The sequence below is a fragment of the Rhinopithecus bieti genome, unplaced genomic scaffold (assembly GCF_001698545.2).
Source record: "Rhinopithecus bieti isolate Rb0 unplaced genomic scaffold, ASM169854v2 scaffold_9663, whole genome shotgun sequence".
NCBI classification, from domain to species: domain Eukaryota; kingdom Metazoa; phylum Chordata; class Mammalia; order Primates; family Cercopithecidae; genus Rhinopithecus; species Rhinopithecus bieti.
In genome coordinates, this window is record NW_016806456.1 from 2,214,998 (window position 1) to 2,235,807 (window position 20,810).

A 20,810-nucleotide genomic window follows, 5' to 3' on the forward strand; every position below is an offset into this window, starting at 1 on the left:
AAAAAAAAAAAAAAAAAAAAAAAAAAAGACTTCCATTGTCTTCTCTTTGCCTGAGGGATACAGTTCAAACTTGCTCATATGGTTTACAAGCCCTTTCACAATCAGGACCCAATTTATCTTTCCAATCTCATTACTTGTCCCCTTCAATCACATACTCTTCACGAGCTTTCTTAATTCTGTTTGTTTTCATAAGTGTTTTTGTCTCCCTAGAATCCTCTTCTCTACTTCCTCTTTCCCCCCCTCCCCTGGCCCCAGGGATCCTAGTCATCTTTACAAACTCAGCACAATGACAGATAACAGTTGCATTTATTGGCCGTTTATTCTGCTTCAGGCACTATACTAAGTACTTTACATGGATAGTCTCAATCACTCTTTTTTTTTTTTTTTTTTTTTTTCCTGAGACGGAGTCTCGGCACTGTTGCCCAGGCTGGAGTGCAGTGGCAGGATCGTCACAGCTCACTGCAACCTCTGCCTCCTGGGTTCAAGTGATTCTACTGCCTCAGCCTCCCAAGTAACTGGGATTATAGGCGCCCACCACCATGCCCCGTTAATTTTTTGCATTTTTAGTAGAGACAGGGTTTCACCATGTTGATCAGGCTGGTCTCGAACTCCTGACCTCAAGTGATTTGCCTGCCTCTGCCTCCCAAAGTGCTGGGATTACAGGCGTGAACCATCGCACTGGCCTCAATCAGTTTTTAAAAATCACAAGATGTGGGTTTGTGATGGTTACTGTTGTCAACTTGATTGGATTGAAGGATGCAAACTATTGTTCCCGGATTTGTCTGTGAGGGTGTTGCCAAAGGAGATTAACATTTGAGTCAGTGGACTAGGTAAGGCAGACCCACCCTTAATCTGGCTGGGCACCATCTTATCAGCTACCACCATAGCCAGAATAAGAAGAGCAGGCAGAAGAACGTGGAAAGACTAGACTGGTTTAGTCTTCAGGTCTACATCTTCCTCCTGTGCCGCATGCTTCCTGCCATCGAACACTGGACTTCAGCTTTGGGACTGGACATCGAACACTGGACTTCAGCTTTGGGACTCAGACTGACTTCCTTGCTCCTCAGCTTGCAGATGGCCTGTTGTGGGACCTCGCCTTGTGATCATGTGAGTCAACACTCCTTAACAAACTTCCCTTCCTATATGCATCTATCCTATTAGTTCTGTCCCTCTGGAGAACCCTGACTAATACAGGGTTCTATTCATGTTTTAGAGAGAAGGTAATTAAGATTTAGAGGGCTTGAGTAATTGTCAGATTTACAAAGGGTATCCAGGCCAAGTAATTCCAGACCCCATACTCTCATCTCTATAGCTTAGTGCTTGAAAAATTGAGTGAATGAGTGAATGAATGAGCAAGTAGTACTAAGGAGATTGAAAGCTTTGTCTTGGGAGAAAACACAGCAGGAAATATATGTTGCTTACCTTTAGAGTAGGAGCTAGTAGGCCTGTTTTTGCACTAAGAATTGTAAATTTATCATCAGTGAACCTCTTCTCAGAGGCTTCTGTAACTTCCACCATAATTTATCCAGGTGGAATTAATAAGGTCCTCCACTATGTTCTCATCAATTCATGCCTACACCTCTGTTGGTGTGCATATAATGTTGGTGAATTGAATGATCAGTATTGGCCCAAATGTCTGTTCTTCCCTCACTCAACAATGAGCTCCTGGAGAATAAAAAATATGTTTCATTGCTGTATGTCACTGCTGCAGTGTTCAACCCCATGTTTGGTATAGAATAAGCCTATGGTGTATGTTTCTGAAATAGATGAATTAATAAATAGCTCTAAGAAGACTTAACACCCCTGCTTTAGTTTAGGAGTAGATACATTATAGCTACTATGATGCATAGATATTCCTGCTCATATTTCCACTCAGTGAGCTTCTACCCCAGAGTGAATGTGGGTTGGAAGTTGTGGTTCTGGTGCTCCTATGTCTCCAAGTTACCATGTGACTCTCCTACTGGGAACATATTGACATGTTGATCTAGAGTTCAAGACATAGTTTACATTTTTTTATACAACACGGCCTCTAAACACATAACGATTTTCTCCAGGGCTCAACTGAAGCCACTGGTGATGTATTCTAACACTAGAGGAAAACCTGGGTTTGCTGGGCTTTTAGAATTATTGAAGATTTACATAAAACTTTTGGGTTATTTAAGGGATTTTAAACATATTTTTTTTTCATGATACACAGTTTTAACCAAAAGCAAACACTGGAAACTAAATTTCAAGTAAAATATGACTCTATTCCTATTAAGTGGTAGGAGTGGGGGTGGGTGAAGTATTGATGTCATTACTTAAGAAGGGGAACCTGAAATTCCAACTTGACTTCCACATTTTTTCCTGTTTTATAATTTGCGAAAATATCAGGCAATCAAAAGATTTTCATGAATGTATCTTCCCTTGGTTGTGTGATCAGTATGTTCTCTCTGGTGTATAGAGTAGTGTTAGCTGCCTAGGCCAAGCTAATATTACTGAGCCAAATCAGGCAGGGCTGGCAATGCTGTGGGAGTGTGTATAAGATGGATAAGATAGCAAAGCTCACACTATAAGGAAGAACAAACTAAGGGGTGATGAATGGGGATAGTGATCAAGGCTTAAGTCAATACCTATCCTGGTACCTATCTTCAAAGTTATCCAGATTCTAGATTCCACAAGTAAAAGTCAGAATCTGGGGTGGGGTTGGGGTAGGATAGGAGAGGACCCAGGGTCAAAGTTGATAGCAGCATGTCAGCCCATATACCATATGAGCTTTGGTGAAGACCCAGTCAATTCAGAATGGTTTCCTTAGACAGATCTCTGTCATCTCACACTCCACCTCAAACTACTACAAGTTTAACTCCAGAAGACCGGAAAATGGGGACATAGCTCAGTGGTGGAGCATTTGACTGCAGAAGACCGGGAAACAATGTGAATCTGTACAATCTTTTCTTAAAGAGCTAGTCCAGGAGTTTACACAGTATTACATCATTGGGCAAAATATGTTAAAATTTTTCTTCAATCTCACAACTATCCAAAGACATGAAAAAAGTTCTCTTCTTTCTGTTTCTAGTTCAATCTCTGATTCTCCCTCAATCTCTGACCCTCTCCCTGTGTTCCTCCCTCCCCCATCTTCCTTTCGCCAGTCAAGACAATGCTCCATTTTCCTATTCTGGGAACATTCCTTCTACTCCACAACCAAGACCAGGATTCTGGTGGAATAGTGTTATCTCTCTCCTGGCAGATATCTGCATTAGCACTCTGTTTTTTTTAGACTCAGTGAAGTCCTAGTTTCATCTCTTTTAATGTGTATTTCTTCAAAGTTACCCAGACACTGAAAAATTTTATGAAGGAAAGAATTTCCAGAGGGAAACCTTATAACCTGAAATAACCTCTCAGAAGTGACGGTTGCTTCATCAAAGATCAGCTGTTGACCAGCTTGGACAAGGCTAGGCTTTGCAAAGTCCCCAACACCAGTGAAGTCATCCAGAGTCAGATTGTCCAAAGATACTGCATATGGGTGCTGCTTACATGTTTGTGGTTGTAGTTACATTCTGCCCAGTGCCCAGTTATAAGGCATTAATGAAGTCGCTAAAGTATGGCTAAAAGGCAGTGATTGTTTTAGGACACTTTTATTATCTATGGAAGTGTCTTCAATTTCTTCTTTGGAACCAAAGATTATTTTTAACATGAAAATGAACTAATTAAGTGGTTAACTTCAGAATAAATGACACAGATTCATATAGGTTTTCAGAGAATACTCTGGGAAATATTCTGTCACTTTACTGAAATTGGGATATTCAAATGATATTAATGACATTTCAAGTGGGAAATACGTGCATTTAGAAAAATAATTTGACAATATCTACCCAGAGTCTTAAAAATGATCATTAATTTTATTTCTGAGCATTTATCCAATGCAATAAGCCTAAATATTGGACAAAGCATTTATGGATCAAGAAACATCGCAAAGATTTTTATAATGGAGATTAATTGGAAAAACTCAAAAGGACTAACTATTGTACTGAGAAAAAAATATACAAATCATGATAATCATGCTCCATAGAATATTAGCAGCTAGTAACATGGTGCTTGTTATTCCCATGTTATAATATTCAACGAAAAAAGTAAGACCAAGTTATATGTATAATACTATGACGACTTTATAAAAAATACACAAAGGTATATACAACTATAAATATTAAAAAGAGCAAAAGAAAAAAGAAACCAGGCTGTCAGTTGTAGTGGACTTGGGATGCTAAAACTATGCATTTCCCCATATTCTTTCTACGTTTTAACTCAACAATTTTTTCTGTAAAGACCATGTACTTTTAAAATAATGATAATAATAGTAAAGATTAGTGAAAATATTTAAATACAATCCTAAGTGGAATGACCGTCTTGACTACTGAAGCTTATTGCCGTAGACTAATTTTTTTGTTTGTTTTGTTTTGGTTTTACTACCCTTGTAATGACACCTCAAAATGCAATTTCCAGCATCGTCAGCTGTGAGATTGTTGTAATCTCAAGGAATGCATGCTGGTCTTAACAACCATGGCAACAGACTTTGAAAAAAGTTAAATGGAATGTGTCTGATTAAGGATCTACCACAACCCAGTTCAATTTGAACCTTACTCTCCTGGTCGATGATGGAGTTCTGTTGCTAATTCTTGGGGAGATGCATTGTGGTGTTATTGAAAGAGAATTATCACTTACTCTCTGTATGGCTTTTGGTGCCATTTATTTTCTTGAACCTCAATTTTTCTGTCTTTAAAGCAAGAATAATAATACCTCTATCAGAGGACTGTTGACTAGAGCGAATGAGGCAATTAATATACAGAAAAGCACCACATGTACATTAGTGAAGTAGTTCAATATGTGGGGAAATGCACCAGGTTTGGTGTTAGGCAAACCTGTCTTTGATTCCTGGTTCGACCAGTTGCTATCTCTTAGGTTTCCAGAAGATGACCCAACACTCCTGATCCTTAGTTGTTTCATTTGTAAAATGGAGATAATGATACTCAACTTGCAAAATTATTATGAGGTTTGAAAATGATATTTATGTAAAAATGTTTCATATGAAGCCTGTAGAATTAGTGACCACTGTTAAGTATTTATCAGAAGCTGCTTAACCTATCTTGTCTGAATGTGCTTCAACCCTTTTCATTTACTATACAGTCATGCATCATTATACAGATGAGAATACATTCTGAGAAATGCATCATTAGATGATTCCATCATTGTTTGCACGTGGTGAGAGTGTACTTAATGAACCTAGATGGTATAACCCAGTATATACCTAAGTTATATGGTATAACCTATTGATCCTAGGTTACAAAACTGTAAAGCATGTTACTGCACTGAATACTGCAGTCTATTGTAACCTAAAGGCAAGTATTTGTATAGCTAAACAGATCTGAACATAGAAAAGGCACAGTAAACATAAGGTATAAAAGATAAAAACTGGGATACCTGTACAGGGCACTTACCATAAATGGAGGTTGCGGGACTGGAAGTTGCTCTGGGTGGGTCAGTGAGTGAGTGGTGAGTGAATGTGAAGTCCTGGGGCATTACTGTACACTACTGTAGACTTTATTAACACTGGACACTTGGGCTACACTAAATTTGTTTTTTAAAATTGTCTTCTTTCAAAAATAAATTAACCTTAGTTTATTGTAGCTTTTTTACCTTATAAGCTTAATTTTTTTCAATTCTTTTCACTCTTTTGTAATAACATTTAGGTTAAACCACAAACACATTGTAGAGCTGTCAAAAATATTTTATTTCTTTATATCCTTATTCTATAAGCATTCTTTTATTTATTTATTTTTTATTTTTTTATTTTTTTTGAGACGGAGTCTCGCTCTGTCGCCCCGGCTGGAGTGCAGTGGCTGGATCTCAGCTCACTGCAAGCTCCACCTCCCGGGTTTACGCCATTCTCCTGCCTCAGCCTCCCGAGTAGCTGGGACTACAGGCGCCCGCCACCTCGCCCGGCTAGTTTTTTGTATTTTTTAGTAGAGACGGGGTTTCACCGTGTTAGCCAGGATGGTCTCGATCTCCTGACCTCGTGATCTGCCCGTCTCGGCCTCCCAAAGTGCTGGGATTACAGGCCTGAGCCACCGCGCCCGGCCGCATTCTTTTATTTTTAAAATTTCTAGTTATGTTTACCTTTTAGATATTTTTGTTAAAAATGAAGAAACAAACACACATTAGTCTATGCCTACACAGGGTCAGGATCATCAAGGTGTCACTAGGTGATAGGAATTTTTCAGCTTTATTATGATCTTATGGGACCACCATTGTGTATGCGGTCTATCATCGAAATGTCATTATGTGGCCCGTGATTGTATTTGAATAATCAAGAACTCTTGATGACAGATTAAGGGTGCTGATAATAACGTTTCTGGATTCCAGTTTAATGGATTCTCATAAGCAGGCTCTGTCAACATTATCCTTCCTTTTGGAGAAGTTGCACTTCAAATTGATAAATTTGTGAGTAGAGTTTTAATGTTAGTTTCTGCAGCTTGGTTATTTTGCTATATCTAAAGTTAACTATAGAAATTCTGGAATGAGAACTTTTCTAGATTTAATAAGTTGGTTGTTTAAGGATTTTTGTTTACGCTTTGTGGAAAGTGCTTCTCATGGAAGCCACATCCTTGATTTCTAAGAGACTTAGTTATGCAGCCTATTGATAATGTAGAGATTTTTCCTGAATCATTAAAAATCACCATAACTTCACTTAAGTGGGTTGGTTCATCACAGTCTTTTCAAACAGGATAATCTTAAAATGTGCATATTAATAAATTCCAAAATTTGTAGTTTTGGAGAAAAAAGGATACCTCTCTGATGCAAACAGATTTGCCTTTTCCAGGACATTGATTTTATTTGTAAAATGTCAGTTTCTAAACAATAGTTAATGGTTTGAAATAAGTGTTGCACTAATAATTCGTTCATTTAATTTCACACCTTCACCTTGGGTGAAGCAGAATCTCTGAGAATTCTTACCACAGCCTACGGTAATTAGTTACTACTCTCTAACTGGAAGGAAGTTCTCCGGTTGGTTGAAGCTTGAATGAAAGCATCCTAGCACATGAGTTCTGTGAAGAAGGCTTGATAAGGACTCTTCAGTATGGTTCAGAGTAACCATTTGAGCACAGGATGTACTCAGTTTGACAGTGATGTTGGGATTAATTTGCTTACCCAGAGAATAGGAAAATGGGTTTGCAATGCATCTTGTTCAGTTTTCTCCATTTTAATAAGAACTCATCCTATCATTTGAATGAAGGCAGGATTTGAAGCCATAGTAAGAAGCTCTGATCATGATTCCAACACTGAAATATATTGCATTTGAGAACTAAGTAACTACATAATTGCATTCTTGTCTGTAGCACATGCATAAAGAAATCCCATAGCAGCAATAATAGTAGAAAATCTTAAGCATTTTCCTCTGGGACTTCTCTTTATCTGGCATCCACCCAGAACAGTCAGTGAATCCTAGATGGCCTGTTGCCTTCAGAACAAAGATTTTCATCCAACCAGAAACAAATGTTCTATTTTGAAATTTGGACAGAAAGTTAGTGGTGTGAAAGTGTAAATGAGGGAAGAATGACATCAACCTCTTTGACGAGCATTCCGGGGCTTCTCAAATGCTTTCCAGGTAGCAGAGAACATGATGAGAGTCATACAGCTCATTTCAGAACACTATGAAATAATGATGTATTTCTTTCTGTTATATGCATTGGTAGAACTTTACAATAAGGAATACTGATAAAAAAATTAATATTTATTGATAAATAAATCAGTGCCTGATACATACTAAGTTCTCAAAATGTTAGCTATTATTATCATTGTTTTTATTATTACAATTTTTATCATTGTTCCTAATGGTAGAGTTGTTTCTAATGTATATACACACTGAATTCTCACTTCAACCCTGCAATATGGTGTTATAAATATCCCCAATTTGCAAGTAGGACACCAAGGCACTGAAGGATTAGATGATTTCCCTAGGGAAGGGCACACAGCTTATGAGGGGCAAGGTAGAGGTGTGAATTCAGAGAGAATGGCTCCCAATCCTGGCCCCCTCCATGAGTACTTGTTCATGAAAAACAAACAAATAAACCAAGGAAAACTAAGAGTACATACTGTTTCTTGTTTTTCCCATAGTGTTTATTTGCAACTTGTTTCGTTATCAACAAAGAAAACTAGTGTGAGAGGATTGAAAATTTAGAGAAGAAAACTCAAAATTGAGCAGATATTATTCATGAATATCTTTTCTCAACATTTCGAAAAAGACCAGATTTTAGAGGCAGAACCCATCAGTCCAACTCATGACAAACTGTTCGCTTGTGGTATCACCACTGGAGAACTACTGGGAGATGAAAGAGTCTTGGGGTTGAGATAAAAACACTTGGGTTTAATACATATTTTGCTTTTTTAAATTGTTACATGACTCTAGGCACAGTAGACTAGAAAGTTACTGGAGGATGGAATGAAGTGTTGCCAGCACACACCATTTGGCAGTAGAAATGCTCTTCTTAAGAACAGTAAACACACTCCTCCCAACTGGTTTTGGCTTATACTCTGTCACTTATACCTTATCCACTCTATCCACTCTCCTTATACTCTATCACTTATATCCTATCCACCTTATCTTATATAGCTACCAATCCCTGCACATAAGCTTCCTATCTGAAGTCCCAGTCTCTTCATGAGGCCTCACTTGAACACATCAGTCTTTACTAAACTCTTGTTGCTGTCATAAATCCTATTTTGTAGGCAAGGACTTGGGAGGTTTTCATGATATTTGATGTATAATAATCGTGGGTCTTCAGTTTGAAGGTAAACATCTTGAGGTCTGGAGCCAAGTATTTTGCATCTCTTACTTTGCCTGGCAGAAGTCTCGGGATATGTCTGATGGTAGATGGCACTGAGTAAGAGAATCAAATAGGCACTGCCTTAATGCTGGTTCCACGTTCATATCTGAAAGGGCTATTTTATAGTTTATATAACAGAAAAAAGTACTTTAAAAACCACAATTGACTGTTAAAGAGGGTAGTTTTTATTAAATGGAAGGTCGATAGGTTTGGCAAGTTTGACTCCTCAAGTCAGAAAGTAGGAACTAGAGAGAGCTGACTCGTTCTGAATGGTTGAGGAAGAGGAATTCAGAGTTGCAGAGAAAATCTAGGCGGTTGGTGGGAGGAGCAAGGGGAAAAAGGAACCGGAGCCAGGCAGGATTTTAGGTGTTCTGTGGGGCAAGGATCACAAAACAAACCTCTCTGGAGGTAGGTGGTCTGAAAGAATCTTTGAAGACTAGAAATGTCTAACATGAGATTTTCAGTTGTTTGATCTACAGTGTGCTCTCAGACTCCCTTACCTGATATTTTTTTGTGTATATGTGCGTGTATACGCGTTTTTTTGACAGTCAGTTTGTTTTGTTTTGGTGGAAATGATGAAGGGGCTCAGTGTCACCTCTGGTTTCATATTTTGCAGGAGGGATTCAAATGAAGAATCAGGATTCTAGGAGGCAGGGAAGAGCTTGGGCTCATAAACCTTCTGGGCTTTTGCAAAATTCTTGGGAAAAGATTTGATGTTCCATAAAACATCAATATGGGATTCAAATCATATGTCTAGGTCTTGGAGGTTGAGATTCAAGTGATAGCTAGGTTACATTTGATGAGACCACATTACTCCCTAGAAATAGGAGAGGTCATGGGGTATAGTGAAAGGGAGGCCAATTTTCTAATGAGAGGGTTTGGTTTGTATTTTGACTCTGCAACTTACTGTTCCGATCATGTTTTATCATTTATAAAATATACCTACATCATTTATCATTTATAAAATATGCCTAAAAAATATACCATCCACGAGGTATGAAAATAAAGGTAAAATATGTAGCACAGTGTGTGTTTTGTGTGTGACACATGAATAGTTAATTATACTTTTAAAATCCTGTATTGTTGATTAAACTCTCAAATATGTAGAACTTATCAGTCAGCAGAGGCTAGATTATACCTAGAAACAAACAATTCCCACATTTTAGTGGTTCATAGCAACAAAAGTTTACTTCTCACTTACTTTGTACGTTCATTATGAAGTGTCTGGTAACTGCTTTGTCTTGTTCCCATTCTGGAACCAGGCTGATCCTGATCAAGCAGCTGTTATCATTGGCCATCAAAATGGAAGGGAAAAAAATGCTTTGGAGTATCTGGAATAACATCTTGAAGGAAATATAATCCTACCATGTACCTGGAAGGCAGAAAGCTAGAATTATGTGTCAAACAGAGCTAAGGCTACCAAAATAATATGTTTATCCTTTATTGTTCCCTGATCTCTTTATGAAGGAAGCGCCATGAAGTTGTTGGACAAGTTTCTGAATAAGTGCTAGGAAGCTTCTTTAGAGCACTGTACCCTTCTGTGATCCATTGTCATCTGGTTCAAAGTAAAAGATTGCTTTCCATCTACCACAATGAATTTGAAGCAATAGATTTTAAACATCATTTAATTGAGCCAAAGATTTTGAAAGTACAAGTGCACAGTCTTTGATGCAAGTTCTGATGTGCTCAATTCTATGTCATCTGAGGCTAATTCTTATTTTATTTTATTTTATTTTATTTTATTTTATTTTTTTGAGAGGGAGTCTCGTTCTGTCACCAGGCTGGAGTGCCGTGGCACAATCTGGGCTCACTGCAACCTCCGTCTCCAGGATTCAAGCAATTCTCCTGCCTCAGCCCCCCGAGTAGCTGGGATTACAGGCACTCACCACCACACCTGGCTAATTTTGTATTTTAGTAGAGATGGGGTTTCACCATGTTGGCCAGGCTGGTCTCGAACTCCTGACCTCAGGTGATCCACCCACCTCGGCCTCCCAAAGTGCTGGGATTACAGGCATGAGCCACAGCGCCCGGCATCTAAGGATAATTCTTTTTTTTTTTTTTTTTTTTGAGACAGAGTTTTGCTCTGTTGCTCAGGCTGGAGTGCAGTGGCGCGATCTGGGCTCACTGCAAACTCTGCTAAGGCTAATTCGTATACCTTAATAGGAAGTAAGATGTTTTATATCCCAAGCCAAATTTGAGTAACTATTGGTAAAATCAAATCCCCAATATGTTGAGTAAAAAGCAACTTGGTACTTTTATGTCTCATTATGATGTCTTACAAGCTAAAATATGTATCTGTATACATGTATGTAGGTATACTTTGAGAAGACAAGCATTTGTAGAGGTAAATATTATTTACGGTTCTCTGTGCCATTAAGTTATGAAGGTGTGGGAGTTGAGTTTATGGAAGGATCTTAGAAATACAGAGACAGTCTAGACATGGTCCTTTAACTTTTCCTACCTGCCTGAAATTCTCATCAGCCATACTGATTTTTTTCCCTTCTCCTCAAAAGCTATATGTCTCTAGTAATACAGAGACGTAGACTAATTCATTTCCTCTACCTAGAAAATACTTGTTCCTCAATCACTTAGCTCAAATTGTATGTTTTACGTGAAGCTCTCTACATTTTGTCAAAGAGACCAAACTGCTCCCTCCTTTGTAATTCCAAAGCACTTTGATGGTGATTCTTTCATAGCACTTAGCACATTGCATTGTAATGGCCTGTCCCTCTCCCCTAGTAATTTCTGTACCACCAGAAACAAGCATAATTCCTGGTACATGGTGGATGCTGCATGAGAAAATGAAAGACATGAAGCTAGGGCTTGAAACCATTTAATCATGAATGCAGATCACATTACGTTTTTTCACAGTGTTTGTGACTGATTTGGCAGTAGAAATTCTCTTCTTAAGATAAAGGCATAGCCATCTCTGAGCCTTCTCTGTTCACAGGTTCTAAGAATGTTAAGACTCTCACAATAATATACAAAGTTCCTTACGAAGACACTTGTACTTTGAGGACACTGTTCACTTATTCACTATTCTATTGCTAGTGCCTAGAATAACAGCTGATTTCTAACAAGGAAGTAATAAACATGTGACGAATGAATAAGTGAAATACCCTTAGAAGACATTTTAGCCAGAATGTATCAGGCAGAAGGAATAGGACAGTGGAATAGGACAAATATATTGAGATGTTAGGAGAGAAAAGGAAAAGTCTGGCAGAGCAGGAACGATTTGGGGTAGGCAGATCTGTTTGCTGTAGTAATAAGAAGTACTATGCCGTCCATGGCTTAAATGATACTTATGTGTATTGAAAGGTATAGGTGACTTTGAACCACAAGCTACTTGCTTTGCCACCATTTGTGTGGCCATCATCAAAACTCTTGGGGTCTCCAGAGTCTGGACTATAATGTTTCTTCTTGTTTAGAATAATGAAAATAAAACTATCATCTCTCTTAATACATTTAGATCCAGAACATTCAAGCCTGGCAAGGGACAGGGAAGCCCATGTAGGGAAGGCTGGCAGAACCTGGTTGTCATGACTGTAGACTTGCTAAGATGTTCTCTTCACTATAGATTTCTTTGCCACCATCACTCAGCCTGATCCGCTGTTAGCATGTTTGTCAAAGTGTACCCACACATTAATTCACTACAATGGTATAAATAAAGTGCATAAAGACATGTTTCTTCCATCAGACATCCCGGGTTCCAGTCTTGCTCTTTATGACAATAATCACTTTTCTAAGCTTCAGTTTTCTTAGGCAAACAATAGGGAAAATAATAGTGTTAGAGACTGAATATTGCACCCCTGACCAATGCCAATCCATATGTTGAAACCCTGACCTTCACTGGGACTTTAAGGAGATAATTAAGGTTAAATGAGGTCATAGGGGTGGTGCCCTAATATAATGGGATTGGTGTCCTTATAAGAACAGGAAGAGACACCAGAGAGCTCACCCTCCTAGCAGGAGCAGTGAGGAAAGGCCAGTTAGGATATAGCAGGAAGGTGGCCATCTATAAGCTAAGAAGAAAGCCCTTATCAGAAACTGAATTTGTTGGCACTTTCTAGCCTCTAGAAGTGTAAGAAGATGAATGTCTATTCTCAATCTGTAGTATTTTGTTATGGCAGCCTAATACGAATACTAGCAAGCTAATACTAATAGTGTCTAATAAAGCTTTTGTGAAGAATAGGTGAATGCTGAACAAATGTGACTTATTTGTTGTACCAGTATTCAACCAGCTGAAAAGAGGATGATTCACAAACAAGACTTTACTGGAAGTTCAGAGATAACCAAAATAACATAGTAACAAACAAATAGGCACCTGGTCTATAAGATATCATTTACTCATCTCTAGCCAGGGGCCTGCAAAAGGATGTTTTCATGAGCTAAAGTCCTGTTGTCCATACTATAGAGCTATGCTCACATGGTCTCATCTCCAGATTCCAGAACCAAGACACTGAGATGCATGGAGAGAAGGGTGTGTCTTCTGCTGAAGGCCTGCCTGCCTTATAAATTCCAGTTTTCTGTTTCTGTTTGCTTACAGGATGACTGACTATTGAGGTGTCACTTGCTTAATGGCAGACTCTTTCACCGTCTTTTAAGACTTTACCCCATGGCTCTTACTGAAGACATCAAAACGAGTCCATGAGTCATCGCAGAAATACATATATAGCATAGTGGTGGACAGGGATGTCCTTTGTTACCTTTTTTTTTTTTTAGCTATATGAAGAAAAGGCAGCTTTTCAATTTTTCAAACAGCATTGTTGAGATATAATCCACATAGCATACAATTCACCCATCCAAGTGTGACATCCAGTCGTTTTTTGTATATTCACAGATGTATGCAATCATCAGCAAGATCTTTTCATTTTTAATGTTTGTCTAAGTCTGGGTTTGCCATCGTTATATAGCACTACACATAAGATATTGATACATCAGTCTGGGGAGTTGCACTAGTCCCAGGTCAGCTCATCTTTATGGTTTCTTTCTCCAATCTAAGACGGAAATGTCACAGTGCCTTCTCTTATATTCCTTTGGCAGTTGGTTCTAGACTCTGTTGTGAGCATGACCCTGTGAGAACAAACACATCCCCATGAGGACAACAACAGTCAAATGCTGCTTGAGCTATTTTAAAAAATGCACTCCAAGGAAGCAGTCACCATGGCACACAACTACTGGAAATTCAGAGTTCCCTTGGAAAGCTAGTTGGTATCAGTTCCTTCTCTGAGTTTTCTTGCATTTGGAGACTTCTGTCTTAAGCCCTGCAGTAAGGGCTTTATAGTTCCTGCCTATTTTTGCATCTGGGCCCATCCCAGCTCTTGTTTGGGAACCCAGCTCCAGAGAAGAAACACTTGTAAAGAAACAGCAGAAGGACTGCAGAAACACAGCTCAGCCTAAAGATACCCCAAATTTACCTTATTGCACAAAACAGGATAGATGATTGCTTAGATCATAAAAATCAGTTTTGCTTCTAAAACTTACAACTTTTAAGCATCTCCATTTTATACGCTGGCTAATGAAGCCACTGCAAAATGGGTTTCCAAGAACAGTACCCAGGTATTTGCATTACATTTGCACAAACATATCGGCTTTCATGGGCTGCTCAGCCAGAGGAAAGGGAAACACTGAAAATGTATTCACACATTTACCTCTCATAAGACAGACAGCTGCTTAAATTTGGAATATCTGGTTCTTTTAACATCTACCATTCTATCAATGCCTCACAGCCTTAGTGCCCAGTCTCAGCCAAGGCCACGCTCAAGGTTTCTGGTGTTTTCCCTCATCCTGGCAGTGCCATCAAGATTAAACTTTCTCCCAAACATGTAGTTTTATAGTTCAGATTCTTGATCTTTGACAATTTTAGAAGATTTTCTTTCAGTCTAATTTTCAAAGGTTCTGAGTCAAGGTTTCTTTTTCCCATAAATGTTCTTGGTCTTCCAAGGAAGCAGTTGTTCACATTTCCTTGTTGTTCACTCTCTTGAGGACTAAATGCATGCTGAACGTTTTCTGAATCTCTGGGTCGCAGGGCTGATCTTGTTTCCAGTTTCTCAACACCCACTCAGGGATCCACTGTTCTTCTCCTTCTTTTCTTTGCAAGATATGACCGAATGGCCAAGGTACTCTAGACATAGAGCCATACATTTGGGTGGGAATTCTGGAGCTTCCACTTATAAGCTGGCTAATTTTGGGGAAAATTATCTTCTGAGCTTTATTGTATTGCTTACACAATGGGAGTGATAACATCTACCAGATAGAGTTATTGTAAGGCTTAAATTAATGAACATGGAGCTAAGAAGCTGACACAGTCCAGCACTGTCCAACAAAACCTGGATCCCACTTGTAAAGCTGTGTGTCACTTTATACAAATGAAACAGTAGAACATGGTATCTTGCTTGCAAGAAAGACATGTACATAAGAAATCTGTTTATTAACAAGAGTCAAAAGTAAACTATGCTGACATTATCATTTTGTATAGGGCTTGGTAGGGGAGACTTTTAAGGGTCTTGATTTCGTTGAGAAGTTTTGTTATTGTGATGGTTGTTTTTACATTTTATGACACGACCATGAGACACTGTATTTTCCCGTCTCATATGGGAAGCAGTGGACTGGGACATCTTGGAGTGAATGAGCTACATCACGTGCCCTCTTGCCATCCATCCTCCTGATGTTGTTTCCTACTGTTCTTCCTGGCTCTCTTTGCTCCAAGGCTCTCTGGCTGCCTTGCACCTCCCTGACTGTGCAGAGCGTGCTTGCACTTGTTTCCTCTGGAATGTTCTTTTCAGGTCTCTGCTTGAATATTACCATATTTCTGACACCCTCCCTGGCCACCTTGTGTAAAATCACAGCCCCTGGCATGCCCACTCTTGTGTGACGTATTAGATATTTACTTCCTCACATTGTCTCCCTGTCTCCATGAGGGTGGGGACTTTACCTATTTTATTGATTGCTGTGTTCCCAGCATGCAGAGTAGTGTCTGGAACATTGTAGGAACTTATGGCATGAGTATTAAAAGAATAAGTGGATATTCTTCATATTATTATCATGATGAATATTATGATAAAGAAAGTATTTCCTGGAGAGGTTGTATGATGTCTACCTCTTTTAAGCTCACCCTGAATTTGGTCATGTCTGGCTTACCTAACCAACCCTGCCTCTTGGAAGCCCTTGGCCTGATCCCATTTTTCTATTGCCTACTATATTATCCACTTTTTTCACGTGGAAAACAATGGATTGTAGTGAGAAAGCTACATGAAGTGACCTCTTGCTGCTTTGTTCCTCCAAGCCTGCCTTCTCAAGTGGTTTGCTAGAAGCCGGCTTTACAACCCAATGAATTGCTAGATGACTTGGTTCTCCTTGTTGCAAAGAGTCCCAGTGTCACCGGGAAAGGTGAAACTCAGAGCTTAGACAGTAACTCATTCTTGCTTACTTAATATACATTTAAAAAGTGCTCAGTGTGTGCCGGGATCTGTTAAATGGAGTGGACACAAACAAGAGTGGCCCCAGTGGAGCAGCCAGTGGAGTCTGTGGCTAGCCTGTGATGCAGGACACGACACAGGGTTACCTTCAGGGGTCTCAAGACTGCAGAGAAAGAATCCCCACTTTGCCGAAATTCCTGTTTGTTTGTTAGAACTGGGCCAATCATGCTATGCTTGGTTATGAAAGTGAGTCATCCATGCTGTTGAAATAAACAGGCAACATCAAAATGCTGAAGACAGTCAAATGTAATGGATTTTTCATAAGACGCGTTGAAGGTATGCCACTGGGGTGGCTTCCAGTGGTTTCCAGAGATTATTCAAGGTTTCTTCATGTCTTGTGGAAGCAGCCAGTTGTTTTTGTTTGTTTGTTTTTGTCATGGCCCTATGGCCCTTTAAAATGCTCATTATACTCAGGGATTAGGCTGTCTCACTGAATCTGGTAAGGGTCTTCACAGAGTTTGTATCAGAACACATGCTATGTCCAGAAAGACAAAGTCATATGAGTGTCTTCAGAGGCCAAGAAGTGAAATACTAATCCTGATTTTAGTGCCAAAGACTAAAAATAATCCAAGCCCAAAGCACAGTGTATCACAGAGGTCTCATCAGCTGAGAAATCTTATTTTCCTTCAATGTCCCGTGCTTTTCATATGCCTGCTTTATTTAAGTTCATTGGTTTATACTTCATGGAGACAAGATCAAATACTGCACTTCTTAGTTCTTAAACTGGAGACATTATTTTACCCTCCTTCACTTAAGGAAAACACACAGTCTTGGAAAGGTTTCACTTTTGGAGTTAATAAACAGGTTTTGATGTCATGCTTCTGAGGAGACTGGGCTCAGATTTTACCTAACCACATTTCAGAGGCTCTTTGGAACTGCGAGATTAAAGGGGACAGCCAGGAGTTTCCTTAAACATGTTAGGTCTTACATATGGTTCTAACTATGGGCATGTTTTCAAGGGACTATGAGATAGAGTTCACAAAGAATTGTTCTTGTGTCCATGTTAGAAATTGGCTGTAGCTAGCTTGGCTTACAGACATACTTAATACTTTGAAAGTTTGAAACACTTTGAAGTTACTTCCAAAACTTCTGCTTCTTCTCCCGATTCTTTCTGACTTTCTCTTCCCACCCAAGAGTCAGAGCTGGATGTGAATTTCTTTGAGAAATTTCTTTGAGATAAGGCTTGATTCTTATCTCTGCCATTCACATGCGAGGGAGGAACTCACAATATTGTGAGGTGCTTACCTGTTACCAGGTTTATAAACAATCCCAAACATGTTGACTCTGTCTCTGGAGGCCTCAACCCTGCCTAGTGCAGGTCCTGAAGCTCATGGCCTTAGTCCCACCCATTCACAGACTTGGCCCTTTGTCTGGGGCTCCTCCCCATTAGGAGGTGAGGTAAGATATGTATCCTGCTGCTGTCATTGTCATCTCTGTTTCCAGAAGACCTGGGCCAAGCCCAAGTACTGGCAGGTCTGTACGTTAGCTTGGAACCCTGCCTGGCTTGGCTTTTTGATTATGCTCCACTTCTAACACATGCAAACCTGGGTTCCTGGCTTGGTCTGTTTGTGCTGCTATAACAAAATACCTGGCCAGGCATGGTGGCTCATGCCTGTAATCCCAGGACTTTGGGAGGCTGAGGTGGGGGGATCACATGAAGTCAGGAGTTCGAGACCAGCCTGGCCAACATGGTGAAACCCTGTCTCTACTGAAAATACAAAAATTAGCTGGGCATGGTGGCGGGGACCTGTAATCCCAGCTGCTTGGGAGGTTGAGGGAGGAGAATCACTTGAACCCGGGAGGCAGAGGTTGCAGTGAGCCAAGATCGTGCCATTGCACTCCAGCCTGGGCAACAAGAGTGAAACTCCGTCTCAAAAAAAAAAAAAAAACCATAAAACACAACAACAACACACACACACACACACACACACACACACACTCACACCTCTTAGCCTGGGTGATTTATCAAGAACAGAAATTTATTTCTCATGGTTCTGGAAGCTAGAAGCCCAAGATCAAGGTGCCAGCAGGTTCAGTATCTGGTGAGGGCCTGGTCTCTTCCAAGATGGCACCTTGAATGCTGCATCCTCTGGAGGGGATCAATGCTGTCTCAAAAAATGCTGAATGCTGTGTTAAGGCTCATGTATAAAGGCCTTAGTCCCACTCATGAAAGAGGAGCCCTTATGACCAAATCACCATCTGAAGGCCCTACTCTTAATGCTGTTGCATTGGAGATTAAGTTTCGACATGAATTTTGGAGGGGACACAAATATTCAAACTATAGCAACCTCTGAGACCAACCCATTGGCTGGGACACTTGCTGGCCTAAACGAACGTGGTCCAACAGAAATGTAATGCGAGCCAGGCTTGTGGGCCCTGGGCCACACATGTAACTTTAATTTTTTTGGTAGCCTCATTAAAAAACGGAAAAAGGAACAGGTGAAATTAATTTTGGCGGTGATTGGGAGAAAATGGGGATATGGGTCAGAGGATACAAAGAGGCAGATATGTAGGATGAACAGTTCTAGAGATCTAATGCACCACATAAGGATGATAGGTAATAAAATTGCTCTGTATTTGGAAATTCTGCTAGATGAATAGATTTTAGCTGCTCTTGCCAGTAAAAAAGGATAACGATGTGAGCTGATGGATATGTTAATTTGCTTTACTATAGTGACCATTTACTTTATATATGTATCCCAATAACATCATGTTATATGCCACAAATATATACAATAAAATTTATTTAAACATAATTTTAATAATATATTTTAGGCCGGGCGCGGTGGCTCAAGCCTGTAATCCCAGCACTTTGGGAGGCCGAGACGGGCAGATCACGAGGTCAGGAGATCGAGACCATCCTGGCTAACACGGTGAAACCCTGTCTCTACTAAAAAATACAAAAAAACTAGCCGGGCGAGGTGGCGGGCGCCTGTAGTCCCAGCTACTCCGGAGGCTGAGGCAGGAGAATGGCCTAAACCCGGGAGGCGGAGCTTGCAGTGAGCTGAGATCCGGCCACTGCACTCCAGCCTGGGCGACAAAGCCAGACTCCGTGTCAAATAATAATAATAATAATAATATATTTTATTTAACCCAATATAACCAAAGTATTATCACTTCAATATGTAGGCAGTATAAGAAAGATTATTGAAATATTTGACTTTTTGTACACTAAGTCTTTCAAATCCAGTGGATTTTACACTTACTTCACATCTCAATGTGGAACCACATGTGACTAGCGGCTACCGTATTGGACAACGCAGGCCCTGACCCAACTCTACTTAATTTGGACATTGTCGTAACCTGGTCGTGAAGCTGCCATTCTCTGTGAGGGCACCTCTGATGGGAGGTTACTGTACCAGCCAAGACCCCTTCTTCCCTTGGAGACTGAAATCAGTCTGGAAAGAGCATTACTTATAGTTTACCATTGAATAGGCCATGTGCTAAGAATTCTACAAGCAGTATCTCTTTCTAACCGCAGAACAATTGGGAGGTTCTTTTATTACTTCTAAGGCATGGCATAAGAAGTTATGCAAATTGCCCAAGGTCAGAAAGTTGCTAAGGGGCAATACCAGAATTCCAAACCAGTTTTATCTGACTTTGGAGTCTGAGGTCTTCCCTACTGTCCTGCAGTCCCTCTCTTGCCACTTTGAACATTAGGATTTGGATGGCTGCTTGGAACCTGTCCCACTGCCAGGTCAGCCCCTCTCTCTCAGCCATGCCTATCCTTGTTTACTCACCTTTCTCAGTTGCCTCAGCAAGGACATCTCAGCAGGCCCTGCAGCTAAGTCTGCACTGGTTATGGTGGTGACAAGTCTCTGTAATACAGGGTCCTAAAAAACACAGATCTATGTGAATTCATGTAAGGCACACTTGCCTCTTCTCTGCTTAGAAAAGCTGGTGCCCTGTGTTTCTGGGAGGCTTATAGTTAACGAACACAGGAATATGGAATTAGAAAGCACACCCAAAGATGGTTGCTTGGCTAATGGAGACGTATTGCACGTCTCAGAAGTTTGTCTCAGGTCTCCAGGGACAGGGAGCCTCTCGTGTTAAACAGCTGGTTTAGCACATTGTCTGCCCTATGAGCGGGTGCAGTGGAAAGCTCTTATGATGAATCCTTAGGGACTGGAAGAATGTTTGCTAAGAGATGAATTTTTCGTGGTGAAAACACTCCCAGCTGATCTGGTTTTCTCCTGGCAGAAAAGAAGGGTTGGAGGGAGGTGTGTTGAAGACGCAGAGAGCTGTGGGTGCACTCACAGACCTTCGGAAGCCTTGTGGGCATTCGACGTGATGGGACCTTCAACTGTGTTCTAGCAGCATTTCTTCCACACGCCAGGAGAAAAACACAATCCCTGCTCTCAGCTATCTCACTGCAGACCTGGGGAAGCAGAAGTCTAGGACGATGTGAGGCTCTAAATGCAGGAAGTGTGCATTGAAACATCATGCATGACATCTGGGTCCAGATTGACTAGGA

At 40.2% G+C, this 20,810-nt stretch overlaps 1 long non-coding RNA gene across 1 annotated transcript; it reads right to left on the reverse strand.

Annotated features, from left to right (window-relative positions):
• Positions 1 to 8,847: 8,847 nt before the first annotated feature.
• LOC108532581 (uncharacterized) lies at positions 8,848 to 20,158 on the reverse strand. The gene is made up of 3 exons (XR_001886486.1): positions 20,077 to 20,158; positions 10,060 to 10,230; positions 8,848 to 8,911 (listed from the first exon to the last, which is right to left on the reverse strand). It is a non-coding gene; the product is annotated as an uncharacterized LOC108532581 (long non-coding RNA).
• Between the last annotated feature and the right edge of the window lie 652 nt (positions 20,159 to 20,810).